Source organism: Heteronotia binoei, chromosome 12 (genome assembly GCF_032191835.1).
Source record: "Heteronotia binoei isolate CCM8104 ecotype False Entrance Well chromosome 12, APGP_CSIRO_Hbin_v1, whole genome shotgun sequence".
Lineage (NCBI taxonomy): Eukaryota > Metazoa > Chordata > Lepidosauria > Squamata > Gekkonidae > Heteronotia > Heteronotia binoei.
The window spans coordinates 4,303,509-4,323,092 of record NC_083234.1 but is presented as its reverse complement, the minus strand read 5'-3'; positions in this window follow the sequence as shown (position 1 = coordinate 4,323,092).

The window sequence follows — 19,584 nt, the reverse complement described above, 5'->3', positions numbered from 1 at the left end:
TAGAATCATAGAGTCAGAGAAACCAACTTTATGACTCTATGATTCTATGGTTTTAGTGTAGAAAGTCAGTTTGGGGACAAAGTTAAATCAGGATTAAAGCTCTAGTGCGAAATCGGCCTTAGTGTCAGACATTGGAGAGCATCACTGTGTTTTTATGCTAAATGTATTCTGTAACCTGCTCCTTGACATGACTAACTCCATTTTGAATTCCTAATACTAACTGTAAAACAGAAGACCTTGCATATCGAACGGTCTTAGAAATGTTACTAACCCCGGCTGTGAACTCCTCTGCATAACACTAACAAAGCAATAGGCCTTTGAAGATAGCAAGTCTCAAGGAGAGCCAGCAGGGCTCCTCCGTGAGAAAGGGAGCCGCAAGCGATAAGAAGCAGGGAAAGTGTTACTTCTGACAGTAGAGTGTGAGAATGTAGGATTGTTTATGAATGCTTTGATGCAAGGCCTTAAAACCCATGTATGTTTCAATGCTTGCAATCAGTTCCAATGACTGCCTGTCTAGAACTTCGAGATATCAAATAAACGCTACTACTTTTGCAACAAATGATGGTCCATTTACTTTGAAGCTCCGACACTTAGTTGAGCTCTGAAAGCAGGCCATTGACCATGTATTCATCTGGAAGACATGGAGCAAGTTTTGAGGTAATGGTAGCTCTGTAAAGGACAAGAACATCTAAGCAAAAAAGTCTGTCCTATCTTTTAACAGCTGATAGGGCATATATAAAGAAAGGGACAGAGGATTGGCATTTTTACCAATCTCTTTTGTACTCCTTGCTCAGTCTGGTGCTGTGCTAAAAGTATGCTTGCAAACATTTTATTTTTAATAAATACTTTATAACTTTTGATGCTGGGAGTGGTTCTCTGTACCATATAGACCTCCACCATCTCAGGCACGCTATTTTGAAAGCAGCACCGGGGGAAGGCAGGCAGTTGGCAACTGGCCATTCCTCCATGGGCACTCAAGGCAGCCCTCATGGTGACCACATGCTGAGCATCAGGAGACATTGAGGCAAGACCCCAGGACTTAGAAGGGAGGGTGGTAGTCCTGATCCTCCCAGTGGGAAATCCCAACAACGATCAGGTGGTGGCAGCAGCGGGCTTCTCAAGACTGGAAGAAAAGCCCCTATAGGGAGTTGGGAACCCCTAGGAATGGAGGGCAGAAATGGGGCTTCTGAGCCAGAGTACCCACATTCTGCCGCAACTTAGATGAAAACTCTGCTCCAAATATTATTTTCTGCATTTCCATTATACCCAGGATGAGAGACTGGGTAGTGGGATTTTGAATCCAGGATCATTTCTTCTGAGACACAATTGTTTCCTGCCTTTCTCCCCAGTGGGAATCCCAAAATGGCTTACGTTGTTCTCATCTCCTCCCTTTTAAATCTCATCAAAACCATATGAGGGTGGTTAGGCTGAGAGTGTGTGACTGGCCCCAGGTCACCCAACACGTTGCCATGGCACAGAGGGGAACCGAAACTGGGTCTTCTCAATCCTAATCCAACACTCTAACCACACTACACTTTGCTAACACTCTTAAACAGGATGACCCAGAGATGTCCACCAGGACTTGTGGAAGTCAAAGACCTTCTGGAATACCAGGCTGTGAGCAAAATTAATTGGTGAGTTTTGTTCATGTCTTGCTTTGCCTCTGAGCTGCACCACGTGGCCTTGGTGGACGGAACAGGATAGAAATTGTTAAAAGAATAACCCATCCCCTGAGCCCATGGATCAAAACCAACTCTCCAAGTGGAGCTCTCCAATATCTTGCCTCCACATAAAAGAGACACACTCATACTTTTCTGCTGGAGAGTATTCCAAAAACCCATGATTCCTTTCAAGAATAATCACCAGCATTTGTAGGGTTATTAGTGTCTTTAATTTTTTTTAAAAAGAAACCCTCTGAAATCTGTTGTCTTCGAAGCTTTGAAGCAACCACTAGAACATTTTTTAAAGACTAGATCTAACTTGATGGCTGTAAAGCTCCTTGGGGAAGAGAAAAAATCCCATCGCTCAGGAGTTGCCATCTTTGATTGCATCTCAGGCTCTGCTTCTCTCTTGGGCGATGCTCATTTGGGAAACTGCCTCCTGCTCCCGCCACACCCCCCCACACACACACACACACTCTCCATTGCAGTTGTCACAAAGCCCTTGCCGTGAACACAAAACACTGCAGCAGGAGTCCTGCTGCAGAAGGAAAGGCCATGGAAGATTTCAAGGTGGCCAGAAGAGAACTCATCCCCTGGATGTGCCTCTCCCCTGTTAAAGAGCACAGAATTGTTGTCTCCCATCTTTACCCTCCACTCACACATGCAAATCAGCTTGTTCTTTTCTCAGCATGTGGGATCAAGGGAAGAAATCCCTCAAATTAGTCTGGAGAGGTGGCAGCTGAGAGGTGATAGGATCACCATCTTCAAGTACTTGAAGAGCTGTCATATAGAGGATGGCGTGGAATTGTTTTCTGTGGCCCCAGAAGGTAGGACCAGAACCAGTGGGTTGAAATCAAATCAAAAGAGTTTCCAACTCAACATTAGGAAGAACTTCCTGACTGTTAGAGCGATTCCTCAGTGGAACAGGCTTCCTCGGGAGGTGGTGGGCTCTCCTTCCTTGGAGGTTTTTAAACAGAGGCTAGAAGGCCATCTAACAGCAATGCAGATCCTATGTTTCTATGAAATTATCTGTTCTGTCAATGTATGGCCGTTTTCCCAATCAGGCACCTTCACAAATATTCATAGAATCATAGAGTTGGAAGGGACCTCCAGGGTCATCTAGTCCAACTCCCTGCACAATGCAGGAAACTCATAAACACCTCCCCCTAAATTCACAGGATCTCCATTGCTGTCAGATGGCCATCTAGCCTCTGTTTAAAAATCTCCAAGGAAGGAGAGCTCACCACCTCCCAAGGGAGCCTGTTCCACTGAGGAATTGCTCTAACGGTCAGGACGTTCTTCCTAATGTTGAGCCAGAAACTCTTCTGATTTAATTTCAACCCATTGGTTCTGGTCTGACCTTCATGCTATTTATTTATTTATTTATTCAATTTTTAGCCCACCCTTCCTGTAGGACAGGCTCAGGGCAGGTTTTTCTGGGGCAAAAGAAAACAATTCTGGGGCAAAAGAAAATTCCACACCATCCTCTACATGACAACTCTTCAAGTTCTTGAAGATGTACTTTGTATTATAACTTTTTATTTCTCAGTTTAGTTTACTTCTAATATTTTTTTTTATTCTTTGATTTAGTTATTGCGCCTGTGAAGAGCAGAAGAATGTAAGAAGAGCCCTGCTGGATCAGGCTACTGGTCCATCTACTCCAGCATCCTCTTCCACACGGCGGCCAACCATTTGCCCTGGACAAACAAACAAACAAGGCATCCTGGCTCTGTTATTCTGAGTTTTGCTGCTGCAGGAGAAGAAGAAGATATTGGATTTATATCCTGCTCTCCACTCTGAATCTCAGAGTCTCAGAGCACTCACAATCTCCTTTATCTTCCTCCCCCACAACAGACACCCTGTGAGGTGGGTGGGTCTGAGAGAGCACTTACAGCAGCTGCCCTTCAAGGACAACTCCTGCAAGAGCTATGGCTGACCCAAGGTCATTCGAGCAGATGCAAGTGGAGGAGTGGGGAATCAAACCCGGTTCTCCCAGATAAGAGAGCTCTGGCTGACCCAAGGCCATTCCAGCAGCTGCAAGTGGAGGAGTAGGGAATCAAACCCGGTTCTCCCAGATAAGGGAGCTATGGCTGACCCAAGGCCATTCCAGCAGCTGCAAGTGGAGGAGTGGGGAATCAAACCCGGTTCTCCCAGATAAGAGAGCTCTGGCTGACCCAAGGTCATTCCAGCAGGTGCAAGTGGAGGAGTGGGGAATCAAACCCGGTTCTCCCAGATAAGAGAGCTCTGGCTGACCCAAGGCCATTCCAGCAGCTGCAAGGGGAGGCTTGGGGAATCAAACCCCGTTTTCCCAGATAAGAGAGCTCTGGGTGACCCAAGGCCATTCCAGCAGCTGCAAGTGGAGGAGTGGGGAATCAAACCCGGTTCTCCCAGATAAGAGAGCTCTGGCTGACCCAAGGCCATGCCAGCAGCTGCAAGGGGAGGAGTGGGGAATCAAACCCGGTTCTCCCAGATAAGAGAGCTCTGGCTGACCCAAGGCCATGCCAGCAGCTGCAAGGGGAGGCTTGGGGAATCAAACCCCGTTTTCCCAGATAAGAGAGCTATGGCTGACCCAAGGCCATGCCAGCAGCTGCAAGTGGAGGAGTGGGGAATCAAACCCGGTTCTCCCAGACAGAGTCTGCACACTTAACTACTACACCAAACTGGCTCTCATGCTCAGTAACACTTTAGAGACCAACAAGTTCTTCAGGGAGCATAAGCTTGCAGTGGCCAAGGGTCTCTTCTTCAAAGACCTGATGCTTTGACTATTGAGAGCTGCTCTTAAATGCAGCCTTCCCCCAGTTTCTGTAATCCTAAACCTTTTGTTCCTACAGCCCTTGTTCCAAAGCCCCAAATTCACTGAGGACCAACGCGCTATATGGAGAATAAATTATGCAGAACAAATAAATGCAAATTGGAAGAAGAATGATGTAAGCTGCTTTGGGTCCTCCGTATAAATGAAGTAAAATAAAATAAAATAACACTTCGATTTGCATAATGCATTTGGAATGTGGAATAAACTTGTGTGGGAGTGCATGCAGATTACAGAATGTTTGCTTAGTGGATGGGGTGGGAGGGAGAGAGGGGCTCGGGCTTTGGTCAAAATGTGTCTGCCTGTGATGAAGTGCAACTTCTTGAAGTGGTCAGCAAAACAGTAAATGCTCTACTATCGAAGAGACTGAAACCTCAAGCTCAGCCTAGTGGGCAGGGAGGTATTTGCAGGCCGATTCATTCATGTGAATTGGAAAGCGCCTCCAATCACAGCGAGAGGCCCATGTTCTCTTGAACAGACTTCATTTCCCTTGAATTGGCCAGAATCCTGGGCCTGATCCATGCAGAAAGCTCCGCCTTTCCCCCATAGACCAAGTCACGCCAGGCCCTCCTGTCTTCCACCATCCTCCTAAGTCCATTCAGATTCATGTTAGTTACATCAGTTTAGCCATCTCATCTTTTGTAATCCTCTTCTTCTTTTGCCTTCTGTCTTTCACAGCATCAGGGTCTTATTCTCCTGGGAGTGCTCCCTTCTCATTGGGTGGCCAAAGGATTTGAGCTTCAGCTTCAGCACCTGCTTTTCAAGGGAACAGTCAGGGTTGATTTCCCTTAGGACTGACTGATTGGATCTTGCAGTCCTAGGGACTCTCAAGAGTCTTCTCCAGCACCACACCTCAAAAGCATCTGTTCTTCTGCGCTCGGCCTTCCTTATGGTCCAGCTCTCACAGCCATACATTACTACTGGGAACACCATTGCTTTAACTATGCGGACTTTGTTGGCAGGGGTGAGGTCTCTACTTTTTATTATACTGCCCAGGTTCAACATAGCTGCTCTTCCAAGGAGTAAATGTCTTTTAATATCATGGCTATAGTCACCATCTGCAGAGATCTTGGATCCCAGAAATGTGAAGTCTGTCATGACTTCCATATCTTCCCTGGCACTAGGCCTTGCTAAAAACCAAACTGAATCTTAATAAGTCAGCTTTAACTTAATGGCAAAAGAGAGAGAGAGAGGTTCCTGCCCTCCCAGCCTCTCCCCCCTCCAAATCTCCAGGAATAAGAAGCCATGTTGGATCAGGCCAGTGGCCCATCCAGTCCAACACTCTGTCACACAGTGGCCAAAAAACCCCAAGTGCCATCAAGAGGTCCACCGGTGGGTCTAGAAGCCCTACCAGTGTGCCCCCCCCCCAAAGCACAAGAATCTCTGCCCCAGACAGAGAGTTCCAACAATAGGCTGTGGCTAATAGCCACTGATGGACCTCTGCTCCAGATGCTTATCCATTCCCCTTTTGAAGCTGCCTATGCTTGTAACCACCACCACCTCCTGTGGCAGTGAATTCCACATGTTAATCACCCTTTGGGTGAAGAAGGACTTCCTTTTATCAGTTCTAACCTGACTGCTCAGCAATTTCATTGAATGTCCACGAATTCTTGTATTGTGAGAATGGGAGAAAAGGATTTCTTTCTCTACCTTCTCTATCCCATGCATAATTTTGTAAACCTCTATAATGTCACCCCGCAATCGACGTTTCTCCAAGATAAAGAGCCCCGAGCGTTTTAACCTTTCTTCACAGGGAAAGTGTTCCAACCCTTCCATCATTCTAATTGCCCCTTTCTGCACTTTCCCCAGTGCTATAATATCTTTTTTGAGGTGCGGTGGCCAGAATTGTACACAGTACTCCAAATGAGGCCTCCCCATCGTGGTTGGAATTGGAGTTGGCAGCCCTAAGCAACAAATGTGATGCTGCAGTACAGCTGGTGGTGGTGGCGGTGGTGGGGAGACTGTGGCTGAATGAACACGGGGGATACATCGCAAGCTTTGCCTGAAATATTTTGGTTCCCTCTTTTGCTCCAAAAAATTAAACAAGCAAACATCAGACACTTTGATTTCCCTCCCCCCTCTCTTCTGAAGCCTGCATGTGCATGAAAGGCAAAGCCTCCTATCTCGCTTGGCACTCTTCCTCCCCCTGCCTCCAGCGTCTTGCATTTCTCTCCCTTTCCCTTCCTTATCTGCCACGCACTGTCTACCTCGCAGGTATGCCCCCCTCGCCTGGTGCCATCGGTTGCCAACCTGCCTAATCACTCGCTCGTCACTGAAGCCAAATACAGTTTATTAAAAATGTATGTCTCACTCAGCCCACTTGCCCCGTGGAACTCTTCAGACCTCGCCGCCTCCCTTCTCATGATAAGGAGCTTTAATGGAGCTTGTTAGCCACCTGCTGGAGTCAGCCTCTTGCAGCCTGGGATTTACAACTCCTGTGGACGAGCTGTAAGAAGCTGGCAAGGAGGGGGGGGGGGGCAGCAAGAGAGAGGATAAGACAATACTTGGTCAGGTGTCAACAAGTGATTTATAATGATTTGGATGAAGGAATAGAGGGAATGCTTATTACATTTGCAGATGATACTAAATTGGGAGGGGCTGCAAACACAGAAGCAGACAGAGACAGGATACAGGATGACCTTGACAGGCTGGAAAACTGGTTTGAAATCAATAAAAAGAATTTTAACAGGGATAAATGTAAAGTTCTGCATTTCGGTAGGAAAAATCCCATACATGGTTATATTATTTATTATTATTATTATTATTATTATTATTATTATTATTATTATTATTATTATTATTATTATTATTATTATTATTATTATTATTATTATTAATTTTATTTGTATCCTGCCCTCCCCGCCTAGGCAGGCTCAGGGCGGCTAACAGCATTCAATAAAACATTATACAAATACAGTGATTAAAACAACATTAAAATTATAAAACAACATTAAAATATACATAGTTAGTACATATCTTAAATTGATGCAGCATATATAATCTGTAGCTTAACAGCGGCAGAGCTGTTCCGGGTGCTATTTATCCATTTGCCTATTTAAATGATGGCAAGAATCGTTGAAGGGTCGCTTTGTTGGATCCTCCGTTCGGCCCTCCTCTGTCAGTAGTCTGGGAAGGCCTGCCTAAAGAGGATGGTCTTGCAGGCCCTGCGGAATTGGTCTAAGCTCCGCAGGGCCCGCACCTCCTCCGGGAGTTGATTCCACAGGCACGGGGCTGCCACGGAAAACGCCCGTGCTCGTGTGCTCTGTAATTTTGCCTCCCTTGGCCCAGGGACAGTCAGCTTGCTCTTCCCTGCTGACCTCAGTGCTCTTTGGGGCTCGTATGGGGAGAGACGGTCCTTCAGGTAGGCAGGTCCTCGGCCATATAGGGCTTTAAAGGTGATAACCAGCACTTTGTAGCGAATCCGGTATATAACTGGCAGCCAGTGCAGTTCGCGCAGCCTTGGCTGTATATGCTCCCATTTCGGGAGTCCTAATAACAGCCTGGCCGCCGCGTTCTGCACTAGCTGCAGCTTCCGGGTTCGACACAAAGGCAGCCCCATGTAGAGGGCATTACAGTAATCCAACCTTGAGGTGACTGTCGCGTGGATCACTGTTGCTAGGTCCAGGCGCTCCAGGAAAGGGGCTAACTGCCTTGCGCGCTTCAGATGGAAAAATGCCGACTTGGCAGTGGCAGCTACCTGGGCCTCCATTGATAGTGAAGGCTCCAGTAGGACCCCCAGGCTCTTGACCTGGCGCGCCGCTTTCAGCGGCGCACCATCAAAAACCGGGAGAGGTATTTCCCCTCCCAGAGCACTGTGGCCCATGCAAAGGACCTCTGTCTTCATCGGATTCAGCTTCAGCCCACTCAGCCTAAGCCAGGTTGCCACGGCCTGCAATGCCCGGTCCAAATTCCCTGGGACACAGTCAGGCCAACCATCCATTAGCAGATAGAGCTGGGTGTCATCTGCATATTGATGACAGCCCAGCCCAAACCTCTGGACAATCTGGGCAAGGGGATGGGGGAGACTTGTCTTAGCAGTAGTATGTGCCCAAAGGATCTAGAGGTCTTAGTGGATCATATACTGAACATGAGTCAACAGTGCGATGCGGTAGCTAAAAAGGCAAATGCAATTTTGGGCTGTATCAACAGAAGTCTAGTGTCCAGATCACATGATATGATGGTATTGCTTTACTCTGCTTTGGTAAGACCTCACCTGGAGTAATTGTGTTCAGTTTGGGGCACCACATTTTAAGAAGGATATAGACAAGGAAGATTATCATCCTCCTTGCATCACTGTGGGTGAATCAGTTTTGAAGACAGTCCAGCAGTTCAGCTACCTGGGGTGCATCATCTCCTCAGACGCCAAGATCGACAAGGAAATTGACAATAGACTGGCAAAGGCAAACCGTGCATTTGGCTGACTGCATAAAAGAGTGTGGAGCAACAAGCATCTGAAAAAAGGCACAAAGATCAATGTTTACAAAGAGGTTGTGATGACAACCCTCATCTACGGCTCCGAATCGTGGGTTTTATACCGTCATCACCTGCGACTCCTTGAGCGCTTTCATCAGTGCTGCCTTCGCACCATCCTCAACATCCACTGGAGTGACTTTGTGACCAACACTGAAGTCCTCAAGCGGGCGGAGGTTACAAGCATCGAGGCATTGCTGTTGAAGACGCAGCTGCGCTGGGCAGGGCATATCTCCAGGATGGAAAATCACCGCCTTCCTAAGATTGCCCTGTATGGCGAACTTTCCACCAGCCATCGAAATAGAGGGGCACCAAAGAAGAGGTACAAGGACTCCTTGAAGAAATCCCTTGGCACCTGTCGCATCAACCATCACCAGTGGTCTGACCTAGCCTCAGATCGCAAAGCATGGAGGCACACCATCCACCAGGCTGTCTCTTCCTTTGAGAACGCACGCATAGCTGGTCTTGAGGACAAAAGGAGATTGAGGAAGAATCGCACTGCTACAGCACCAACCCCAAATCAGACTTTTCCCTGCAGCCACTGTGGCCGGACCTGCCTGTCCCGCATTGGTCTTGTCAGCCACCAGCGAGCCTGCAGCAGACATGGACTACTGCACCTTTCTTAAATCTTCGTTTGCGAAGTCAAGCCGAGAGACAGACAAGCTGGAACAGGTCCAGAGGAGGGCAACGAAGATGGTGAGGGGTCTGGAGACCAAGTCCTATGAGGAAGGGTTGAAGGAGCTAGGCATGTTTAGACTGGGGAAGAGGCAGTTGAGAGGTGATATGATCACCATATTCAAGTACTTGAAGGGCTGTCATATAGAGGATGATGTGGAATTGTTTTCTGTGGCCCCGGAAGGTAGGAGCAGAACCAATGGGTTGAAATTAAATCAAAAAAGTTTCCGGCTCAACATCAGGAAGAACTTCCTGACTGTTAGAGCAATTCCTCAGTGGAACAGGCTTCCTCAGGAGGTGGTGGGCTCTCCTTCCTTGGAGGTTTTTAAACAGAGGCTAGATGGCCATCTAACAGCAATGGAGATCCTGTGAATTTAGGGGGAGGTGTTTGTGAGTTTCCTGCATTGTGCAGGGGGCTGGACTAAATGACCCTAGAGGTCCCTTCCAACTCTGTGATTCTAAGATTCTAACAAGAGAAACCGGGAGGCTCAGAGGTCAGCTTCCAGAGCCAGTTTGGAGCTGCCCGGTGGAAGTAGCTCTTACGGAAGGCAATCACATGTCAGAATTTAGGAAGGGTGGGGGGTCAAATAGGTTCAAGTTGCAGGAGCCAGAATCAGTAAGGTTCAAAACCACAAACTGTTGCATTTCAGTTGCAAAAAATCTGCTGCATTTTAAGAACATAAGAGAAGCCATGTTGGATCAGGTCAATGGCCCACCCAGTCCAACCCTCTGTGTCACACAGTGGCCAAAAAAAAAAAAAAACGGTGGCCAAAAAAAACCACTGCCCCATCAATGGGGCCAGGACACTAGAAGCCCTCCCACTGTGCTCCTCCCCAAGCACCAAGAATACAGAGCATCACTGCCTGAGACATAAGAACATAAGAGAAGCCATGTTGGATCAGGCCAATGGCCCATTCAGTTCAACACTCTGTGTCACACAGTGGCCAAAAAAACCAGGTGCCATCAGGAGGTCCATCAGTGGGGCCAGGACACTAGAAGCCCTCCCACTGTGCATCACAGAGCATCAATGCCTGAGACAAAAGAACATAAGAGAAGCCATGTTGGATCAAGCCAATGGCCCATCCAGTTCAACACTCTGTGTCACATAAGAACATAAGAGAAGCCCTGTTTGATCAGGCCAGTGGCCCATCCAGTCCAACACTCTGTGTCACAGCGACCAAAAAAACCAGGTGGCATCAGGAAGTCCATCAGTGGGGCCAGGACACTAGAAGACCTCCTGTCAGGCGATGGAGACTCAAGGCTGTATTCATTGAGACAATGTAATACTTTATTGGAAACTCATAGCTGGAAACAAAAGTTGAGACTAATACCTGGGAATGGGTGTCTCTTAGTCTTATGGCATCTACATCAAAGCCATATCTAAACAAAGGCACTATTCTCAAAACAACAGGGAGTGAAGGTGCAAACTTTCACACGAGAGCTTCTGCTTATCTCGTTGCTTCTGGGAAGATGCTGGCCAGCGGTGGTATCGACTAACGGTCACATTCCTTTGCTCCTTTTACAACCTAAACAAAGTTAGCACTTCAAACGTCCCCCCCTTTGATATGCATGCTATCTACAACATAACTGTATAACAAAAGGCTGCGGGTTAGTATGGAGAGTCCATTTGGTTAGTATTCTATAATTTCTATAATTTCAGTATGACAAAGTTACAGAGCCTGACACCTCCCACTGTTGCTACCTGAGCATAAGCTTCAGCAGTTTCCTTGGGCTATTTCTTCTTCACCATTCGTGGACTGTAACTGCACTCATATTTTCTTACTGTTCTACATTATAATACGCTTATATGTATGTGTGCTGTAAAATGCATGGTGTTATCATGGTTTTTGTCTTGCTTAGAGACCGTGGTGCCTTGTTTTTTTGTTATCATCTTGAATAAAGGCAAGAACAGCTGCGCCCCTTAGTTTATGCAGCAGGGAGGGAAATCGCAGCTCCATTTTGAAAGAGCAATAATGACAGAGAGGGACAGGGCCGTGGTGATGCCTTAGTAACCTCTCCTATAAACTGGAGTTGGTGCAGCACGGTCCCACTGTCTCTCTGGGAGAAGCAGCTTTCTCTAGCATAAGATGGAGTTCTCTTCTAAACGCACGGCAGCTTCTTCTTCCGCCGCGAGCTGCAGGTGGTCACAGGAGGAGTCGGGCTCTGCCTTTTGTGCTGCAGCCTTCGCTCCCTGGGGAAGAGTCTCGCTTTTCCAATTTGGTTATCAACAGTCGAAGGAGGGTACTTTGCATTTGCTAATGCTTCTCCAAGACAGTCTGGTTTATGAGGTTCTCCCTGAAGCATCTACGAGGGATGATCTATCACTGAACAGAGATGAATTTGCAGAAGGCGAGGAAATGGAATGGAATGAACAGGCACAGACAATGGCAGGAGGAGGATCGGCCAGGCTGGAAATAGAGTATAAGATCCTTCAGGAGGCTGAGCGCCTAAAGCAAGCCACTGCTCCACTGTAGAGCTGCCCAGTTCACACCCTGCTCAGATTCAGCTAGGGTTGCCAATCCCCAGGTGATCCCCCAGTTTGGAGGCCTACCCCCGCTTCAGGGTCATCAGAATGTGGAAGGGGAGAGAGCAATGTCTGCTGGAGACTTCATTATTCCCTGTGGAGACCAAGTCCCATAGGGTATAATGGAGAAATGACCCATGGGTATCTGGGGCTCTGGGGAACTGAGGCTCTCTGGGGGGCTGTTCTTTGAGATAGAAACACCAAATTTGCAGCATAGCATCTTGTGGCTTCCCCCAAAACACCCTCCAAGTTTCAAAAAGTTTGGACTGAGGGGTCCAATTCCATGAGCCCCAAAAGAAGCATGCCCCTATCCTTCATTATTTCTAAGGGACAGAAGGCATTTAAAAGCTGTGCAGTCCCTTTAAATGTGATGGCCGGAATTCCCTTTGGAGTTCAGTTATGTTTGTCACAGCCTTGCACCTGGCTCCACCCCCAGTGTCTCCTGGCTCCACCCCCGAAGTCCCCAGATATTTCTTGAATTGGATTTGGCAATCCAGGATTCAGCCTGGTTCACGTCCCAGTAGCTTCAGCCCTCCCGTCTCAAATCATTTATGCAGAGAAAAGCTGAACCTGCGCAAGAAGAAAGGAGCATGTGGATGGGCTCATCCCCACCCTCAGCCGGCAGCCAAAGGACAGCAGACGCTCTTGAGACAGGGGATACGGAGTGGGAGAGTAGTCAGTGGGGTTATGTTTGCCTTGCCAACCTCCAGGTGCCACCTTCAGATCTCCCGCTAATACAATTGATCTCCAGAGGACCAATATCAGTTCCTCTGGAGAAAATGGCTGCTTTGGAGGGAGGTCTCTATGGCATTATTCCCTGCTGAGGTCCCCCCCTTCTCCAAACCCCGCCTTCTTCAGGCCCCACCCCCAAAATCTCCAGTTATTTCCTGACTCATTGCTGAAACCCTCTGTATGGTCCCCTCTATGGTCCTGCCATGGAGAAGAAGACACATTCTTTCTGGCTGGTTTCCAATGGGGAAACAAAGGCTCCTTCCTTCCTTCGTCTTTCCTCTGGGTTTTCATAAACTCACATGGACAGCATACACGACAGATAATACTTCTAAGAAACTGTGGGAAGGCATTGATAGTATAGACCTTCAATGGATTCTACTCTATTTTGTTTAATGACCTTAAAAAAAAAACCCTGAAAAGTGATTTTTTTTTTTTTTAATAAACAGGCTTAAGAACATAAGAGAAGCCATGTTGGATCAGGCCAATGGCCCATCCCGTCCAACACTCTGTGTCACATAAGAACATAAGAGAAGCCATGTTGGATCAGGCCAGTGGCCCATCCAGTCCAACACTCTGTGTCACATAAGAACATAAGAGAAGCCATGTTGGATCAGGCCAGTGGCCCATCCAGTCCAACACTCTGTGTCACACATAAGAACATAAGTGAAGCCATGTTGGATCATGCCAGTGGCCCATCCCGTCCAACACTCTGTGTCACATAAGAACATAAGAGAAGCCATGTTGGATCAGGCCAATGGCCCATCCAGTCCAACACTGTGGGCGTTTTCGCACTCACCTTCAAGTGGTGCGACCACCCTCCTCACACCGGCGGATCTGCAGGGGTTTCGCACCAGAAGCGCCGGCGCACCCAAAAGAGCCGGCGACTTCCGTCGCGAAACCAGCTCAAACGTTTTCCTGCTTCTTGGCGGTTTCCGTTTGAGCTGGTTTCGCGACGGAAGTCGCCGGCTCTTTTGGGTGCGCTGGCGCTTCTGGTGCGAAATCCCTGCAGATCCGCCGGCGTGGGGAGGGTGGTCGCACCACTTGAAGGTGAGTGCAAAAACGCCCTCTGTGTCACACATAAGAACATAAGTGAAGCCCTGTTGGATCATGCCAGTGGCCCATCCCATCCAACACTCTGTGTCACATAAGAACATAAGAGAAGCCATGTTGGATCATTCCAGTGGCCCATCCAGTCCAACACTCTGTGTCACATAAGAACAGAAGAGAAGCCCTGTTGGATCAGGCCAATGGCCCCTCCAGTCCAACACTCTGTGTCACATAAGAGCATAAGAGAAGCCATGTTGGATCATTCCAGTGGTCCATCCAGTCCAACACTCTGTTTCACACAGTGGCCAAAAAAACCCAGGTGCCATCACGAGGTCCATCCGTCGGCCCAGGACACTAGAAGCCCTCACACTTTGCCCCTCCCCTCAAGCACCAAGAATACAGAGCATCACTGCCCTAGACAGTTTATCTATCCTTTGTGGCTAATATCCTCTGATGGATCTCTGATCCATATATTTATCTAATCCCGTCTTGAAGCTGGCTATGCTTGCAGCCACTGCCACCTCCTGTGGCAGTGAATTCCATGTGTTAATCTCACTTTGGGTGAAGAAGTACTTCCTTTTATCCGTTTTAACCTGACTGCTCAGCAATTTCATTGAATGCCCACGAGTTCTTGTATTGTGAGAAAGGGAGAAAAGGACTTCTTTCTCTACCTTCTCTATCCCGTGCATAATTTTGTAAACCTCTCTCATGTCACCCCGCAGTCGACCTTTCTCATTCCCCTCTCTAGTTACCTCCATTGCCCATGGGGGCCTGGGTGAACCAGAGCCCTGCTCTGGGGAGGCTGACTCTGATGCTGGCCTGCTGAGAGGGGTCCACCCCAAGAAGGGAGGGGCTGGGGTGTGCTCTGGGCACAGAGAGCAGGGCAGGGGGGCGCCTACCTGGGGGAAGGGGCAGCCACTTCCCTCTTCCAATCAAGCATCTTCCAAAGATGGTTCAGCGGGGCCCAGAAATGCCTCTGTGGTAGGATTGCCAACTTTGTTGGGAAATTCCTGGATATTTGAATGTGGATCCTGGAGATGGGATGGTTTGGTTTGGTTTGGAGAGGAGAGGAGAGGAGAAGAGAGGAGAGGAAAGAAGAGGAGAGGAGAGGAGAGGAGAGGAGAGGAGAGGAGAGGAGAGGAGAGGAGAGGAGAGGAAAGAAGAGGAGAGGAGAGGAGAAGAGAGGAGAGGAAAGAAGAGGAGAGGAGAGGAGAGGAGAGGGAGAGGAGAGGAGAGGAGAGGAGAGGAGAGGAGAGGGAATTCAATGAAGGGACAGTGCCATAGCGTCTGCACTCCAAAGCTGCCATTTCCTTGAGGGAAACTGAGCTCTGTAGTCTGGTGATCAATTGTAAGACCCAGAAGGTTTCCAGGCCCCACCTGGAGGCTGGCAACCCTGCAAGGGCTTTGCGAGCACACAGCTCGCTGAGAATGTGGGGCCTTCCTGTTTCGGAAAGGGGTGCCATAGTTTCGGCTGGCGTCTAGCCCAGAGGTAGGGTTGCCAATCCCCAGGTAGGGGCAGGGGATCCCCCAGTTTGGAGGCCCTCCCCCCGCTTCAGGGTCATCAGAAAGCAGGGGGAGGAGAGGGAAATGTCTGCTGGGCACTCCATTATTCCCTATGGAGACCGATTCCCACAGGGTATACTGGAGAATTGATCCACGGGTCTCTGGGGCTCGGAGGGGGGGTCTGTTTTTTGAGATAGAGGCACCAAACTTGCAGCATAGCATCCAGTGCCTCTCCCCAAAACATCCACCAAGTTTCAAAAGGATTAGACTAGAGGGTCCAATTCTATGAGCCCCGAAAGAAGCTGTCCCTATCTTTCATTATTTCCAATGGAGGGAAGGCATTTAAAAGGTGTACGGTCCCTTTAAACATGATGGCCTGAACTCCCTTTGGAGTTCAACGATGCTTGTCATAATCTTGCTCCTGGCTCCATTCCCCAAAGTCTCCTGGCTCCACCCCCAAAGTCCCCACATATTTCTTGAATTGGACTTGGCAACCCTACCCAGAGGGCAGCAACAGGTGGAGCAGCTGTGGGGGGCGGGGGGAGCCCAGCAGAAGGGATGTGACAAAGAAGCGAGGCAGGCAAGGAGAGGGGGGCGGGTTCTCTGGCTCCAGGAGCAGCTGGTCCAGCCAGCAGCTCTGCTAAGGGAGGCTGCTAAACCAAAACGCTGAGAGGCTTTTCAACAACAGTTTGGCGCAACAGCTGCCAGGGCTGCTTCCAGAGAGAGCCCAGCTAACTTGAGTGCTTCTGCTTTTGCTCTCCGCTGAAGGGCCTGGGCCAGAGCACAAGAGGCTGCATTCTGCTTCTGCATGAGCTGCGGGGGGGGGGGGGGGGGACCCTTGGAGAGATGGGTGGGGAGTAGAGGCCCAAGAGGTGCCAGTCAGCAGCCAGCCAGCCTTCGCTTAGAGGCCAAGAGAGAGAGACTGGACCACGCTGTGGCTCCTTGTTCTTTCCCTGTAATTAGAGATCATCTGACCGTCTTCTGAGCAAGGCCCCTTGAGAAAGAACCAGCTCCAAATTAAAGAACCGAAAGGGGAAAAGGGGGGGGGCAGGAGGGAATTAGCGTGAGAGGCTCGATGCTGCAGCTGCCAGGCGTCTGGGATGAAAACCGGCCCCTGCTCTGAACTGCTGGCAGCCTCCAAACTGGCTATCAATTTCTCATCTGTCATCGAGACAAGCTCCAAGAGCGAGAAAGTGGAGACTTGGTTGATTACCGAAATGTTCCCTTTCCAATTGGCACGGGTGCCCGTAAACTCCGGCATGGATCCTGTTGAAAGAAGAGTGGGCAGAAACCAGCTGGGGGGGTGGGGAAGTTGTCCTCTGCTTGAATGTCACAAACTGTGCAGAATGATTTATGACGAAGCACTCGAGGTGACATTTCCTTACATACGAATGCTGCCTCATTAGTTTGTCTCAGGGAAGAGAGACATTCCGCCCTGAGTCTGGGTCCCTTGAGATGGCAGGATGGACGGCTGCAACCGTAAGCCCCCATGTAGGAAAAAACTGGTATAGTATAGAAAAAGAAGAAGGATTTATGTCCCACCCCACAACAGACACCCTGTGAGGTGAGTGAGAGCTCTCCCAGAAGCTGCCCTTTCAAGGACAACTCCTACCAGAGCTATGGGTGACCCAAGGTTATGACCTTTAAAGCCCTATATGGCCTAGGACCTGCCTACCTTAGGGACCGTCTCTTCCCACACGTTCCCCAGAGAGTACTACGTTCAGGTTCACAAAACCTGTTGGTAGTCCCCGGGCCAAAGGAGGCCCGCCTAAAATCCACCAGGGATCGGGCCTACTCAATAACGGCACCTTATTGGTGGAACCAACTGCCGGAGGAGGTGCGGGCCCTGCGGGATCTAGGGCAATTCCGCAGGGCCTGTAAGACAGTCCTCTTCCGGCAGGCTTATGATATTAACTGACAATGCAAAATATCCTGGATGAAAAAATGTATCTATAGGCCGCCGGTTTTTATTCTATCTTGTTTTTACTAAATTATGGTTTAATTGGTATTTTAATTGTTTAAACTGAAAATTGTTTTAATTATTGTGTTGTAAGCCGCCCTGAGACACCTAGGTGGGAAGGGCGGGGTATAAATCTTAATATAAATAAATAAAATAAATAAATAAATAAGGCCATTCCAGCAGCTGCAAGTGGAGGAGTGGGGAATCAAACTCAGTTCTCCCAGAGTCCGCACACTTAACCACAACACCAAACTGGCTCTCTGAAAGGAACAGCTTACAAGGTGTGATCACCAGCTAATGCGACTGGACAGTTGAAAACATGACCTGGTGACTAAACCAGTTCAGAGGCTGCATGTCAGCTGCTGACATGATTTCATCAAGAACAGTGTTTCTCCTTTTCAGGGTCGTGACCCGGTACTGGGCCACGGAAGCCTCACTACCGGGCTACAAGAAAAACCAAAGCTAGCCCCGCCCCCAGCAAAGCATGACCTCTGCTCTGCTTCCTTCCTTCCCCTTTCTCTCTGTTGTGCAGAGAAAAGCTAGCCTTGAAGACTGATGGAGGCTTTAAAGCCTGAGCTCCATTTGTCTTCCTTCCTTCCCCCATCTCTCTGTTCTGCAGAGAAAAGCTAGCCTTGAAGACTGATGCAGGCTTTAAAGCCTGAGCTCCATTTGTCTTACTTCCTTCCCCCATCTCTCTGTTGTGCAGAGAAAAGCTAGCCTTGAAGACTGACACAGGCTGCAAAATCTGAGCTCTGTTTGGCTTCCTTCCTTCCCCCATCTCTGTGTTGTTCAGAAAGGAGCTGGGCTGCCTCTCTTTCCTTCTCCCCCCCTCCCAGTGTATGAGAAAAAAGCTGGCGTCCACTGGCACTTTAGACCCATGAAGTGTTCTTCAAGGTAGGAGCTTTCCTGTGCCTTGCAGTATATTCTTTTGGGGAGATTTCCCCAGGAGGCCTGGGCGGCAGAGAGGGGTGTGCGTATTTTTTTCAGCTGGGAGGGGTGGGGAGTGGGCATTCCAGTAGCTATTTTTTTTCCAAACAACCCCTGGGCAAAATTGTTGCTGGCTGAGGTCATCTGATGGTGAGCTTTTTTTTCTTTGACCCCTCTTTCTTTCTTTCTTTCTTTCTTTCTTTCTTTCTTTCTTTCTTTCTTTCTTTCTTTCTTTCTTTCTTTCTTTCTTTCTTTCTTTCTTTCTTTCTTTCTTTCTTTCTTTCTTTTTTTCTTTCTTTCTTTCTTTCTTTCTTTCTTTTCTTTCTTTCTTTCTTTCTTTCTTTCTTTCTTTCTTTCTTTCTTTCTTTCCTTGCAAGTGATGCTCTGTCTGTATTCTTGGTGCTGGGAGGGAGAGAAGCAACAGTGGGAGGGCTTATAGTGCCCTGGCCCCACTGGTGGACATTCTGGAAGTGACATCACAGGAAAAGGTGGAGTTTTGGTTCAGTGTGCCCCAGAAGTGACATCACTTGGTCCTTGACACCACAGGAAATGACATAATTCCTGTCTCCCGGCTCCACCCCCCAAAGTCTGGCTCCACCCCTAAATTTTAGTGGGTCACGAAGGAGAACTGTAAAAATAACCGGGCCACAGGAATGAAAAGTTTGAGAAACCCTGATCTAGAATATGATTTGATGTAGTGGTGAAGCCAGTTTGGTGTAGTGGTTAAGAGCAGTGGACTCTAATCTGGAGAACAGAGTTTGATTCCCCATTTCTCCTCCGTATGTGGCCAGCTGGGCGACCTTGGGTCAGTCACAATTTTCTCAGAGCTGTTCTCTTGGAGAGCCAGTCTGGTGTAGTGGGGAAGTACGCAGACTCTTATCTGGAAGAACCAGGTTTGATTCCCCCACTCCTCCACTTGCAGCTGCTGGAATGGCCTCAGATCAGCCATAGCTCTGGCAGAGGTTGTCCTTGAAAGGGCAGCTGCTGTAAGAGCTCTCTCAGCCCCACCCACCTCACAGGGTATAAAGGAGATTGTAAACCCTGGCCCCACTCGATGCACAGCAGCCAAGAAGGTCTGAGCGCCTGCTCCGGCTGCACTGAGGATGTTCTCCGCAGCTGAGAAAGAAACGTCTGGAAGGAAAACTTTCTCCAGTAGAACATGGCACTTGATCCCGAAAGATTCTACAAACCCTAAAGAGATTGTAAGCTGCTCTGAGTCTCTGATTCAGAGAGAAGGGTGGGGTATAAATCTGCAATTCTTCTTCTTTTCTATCAT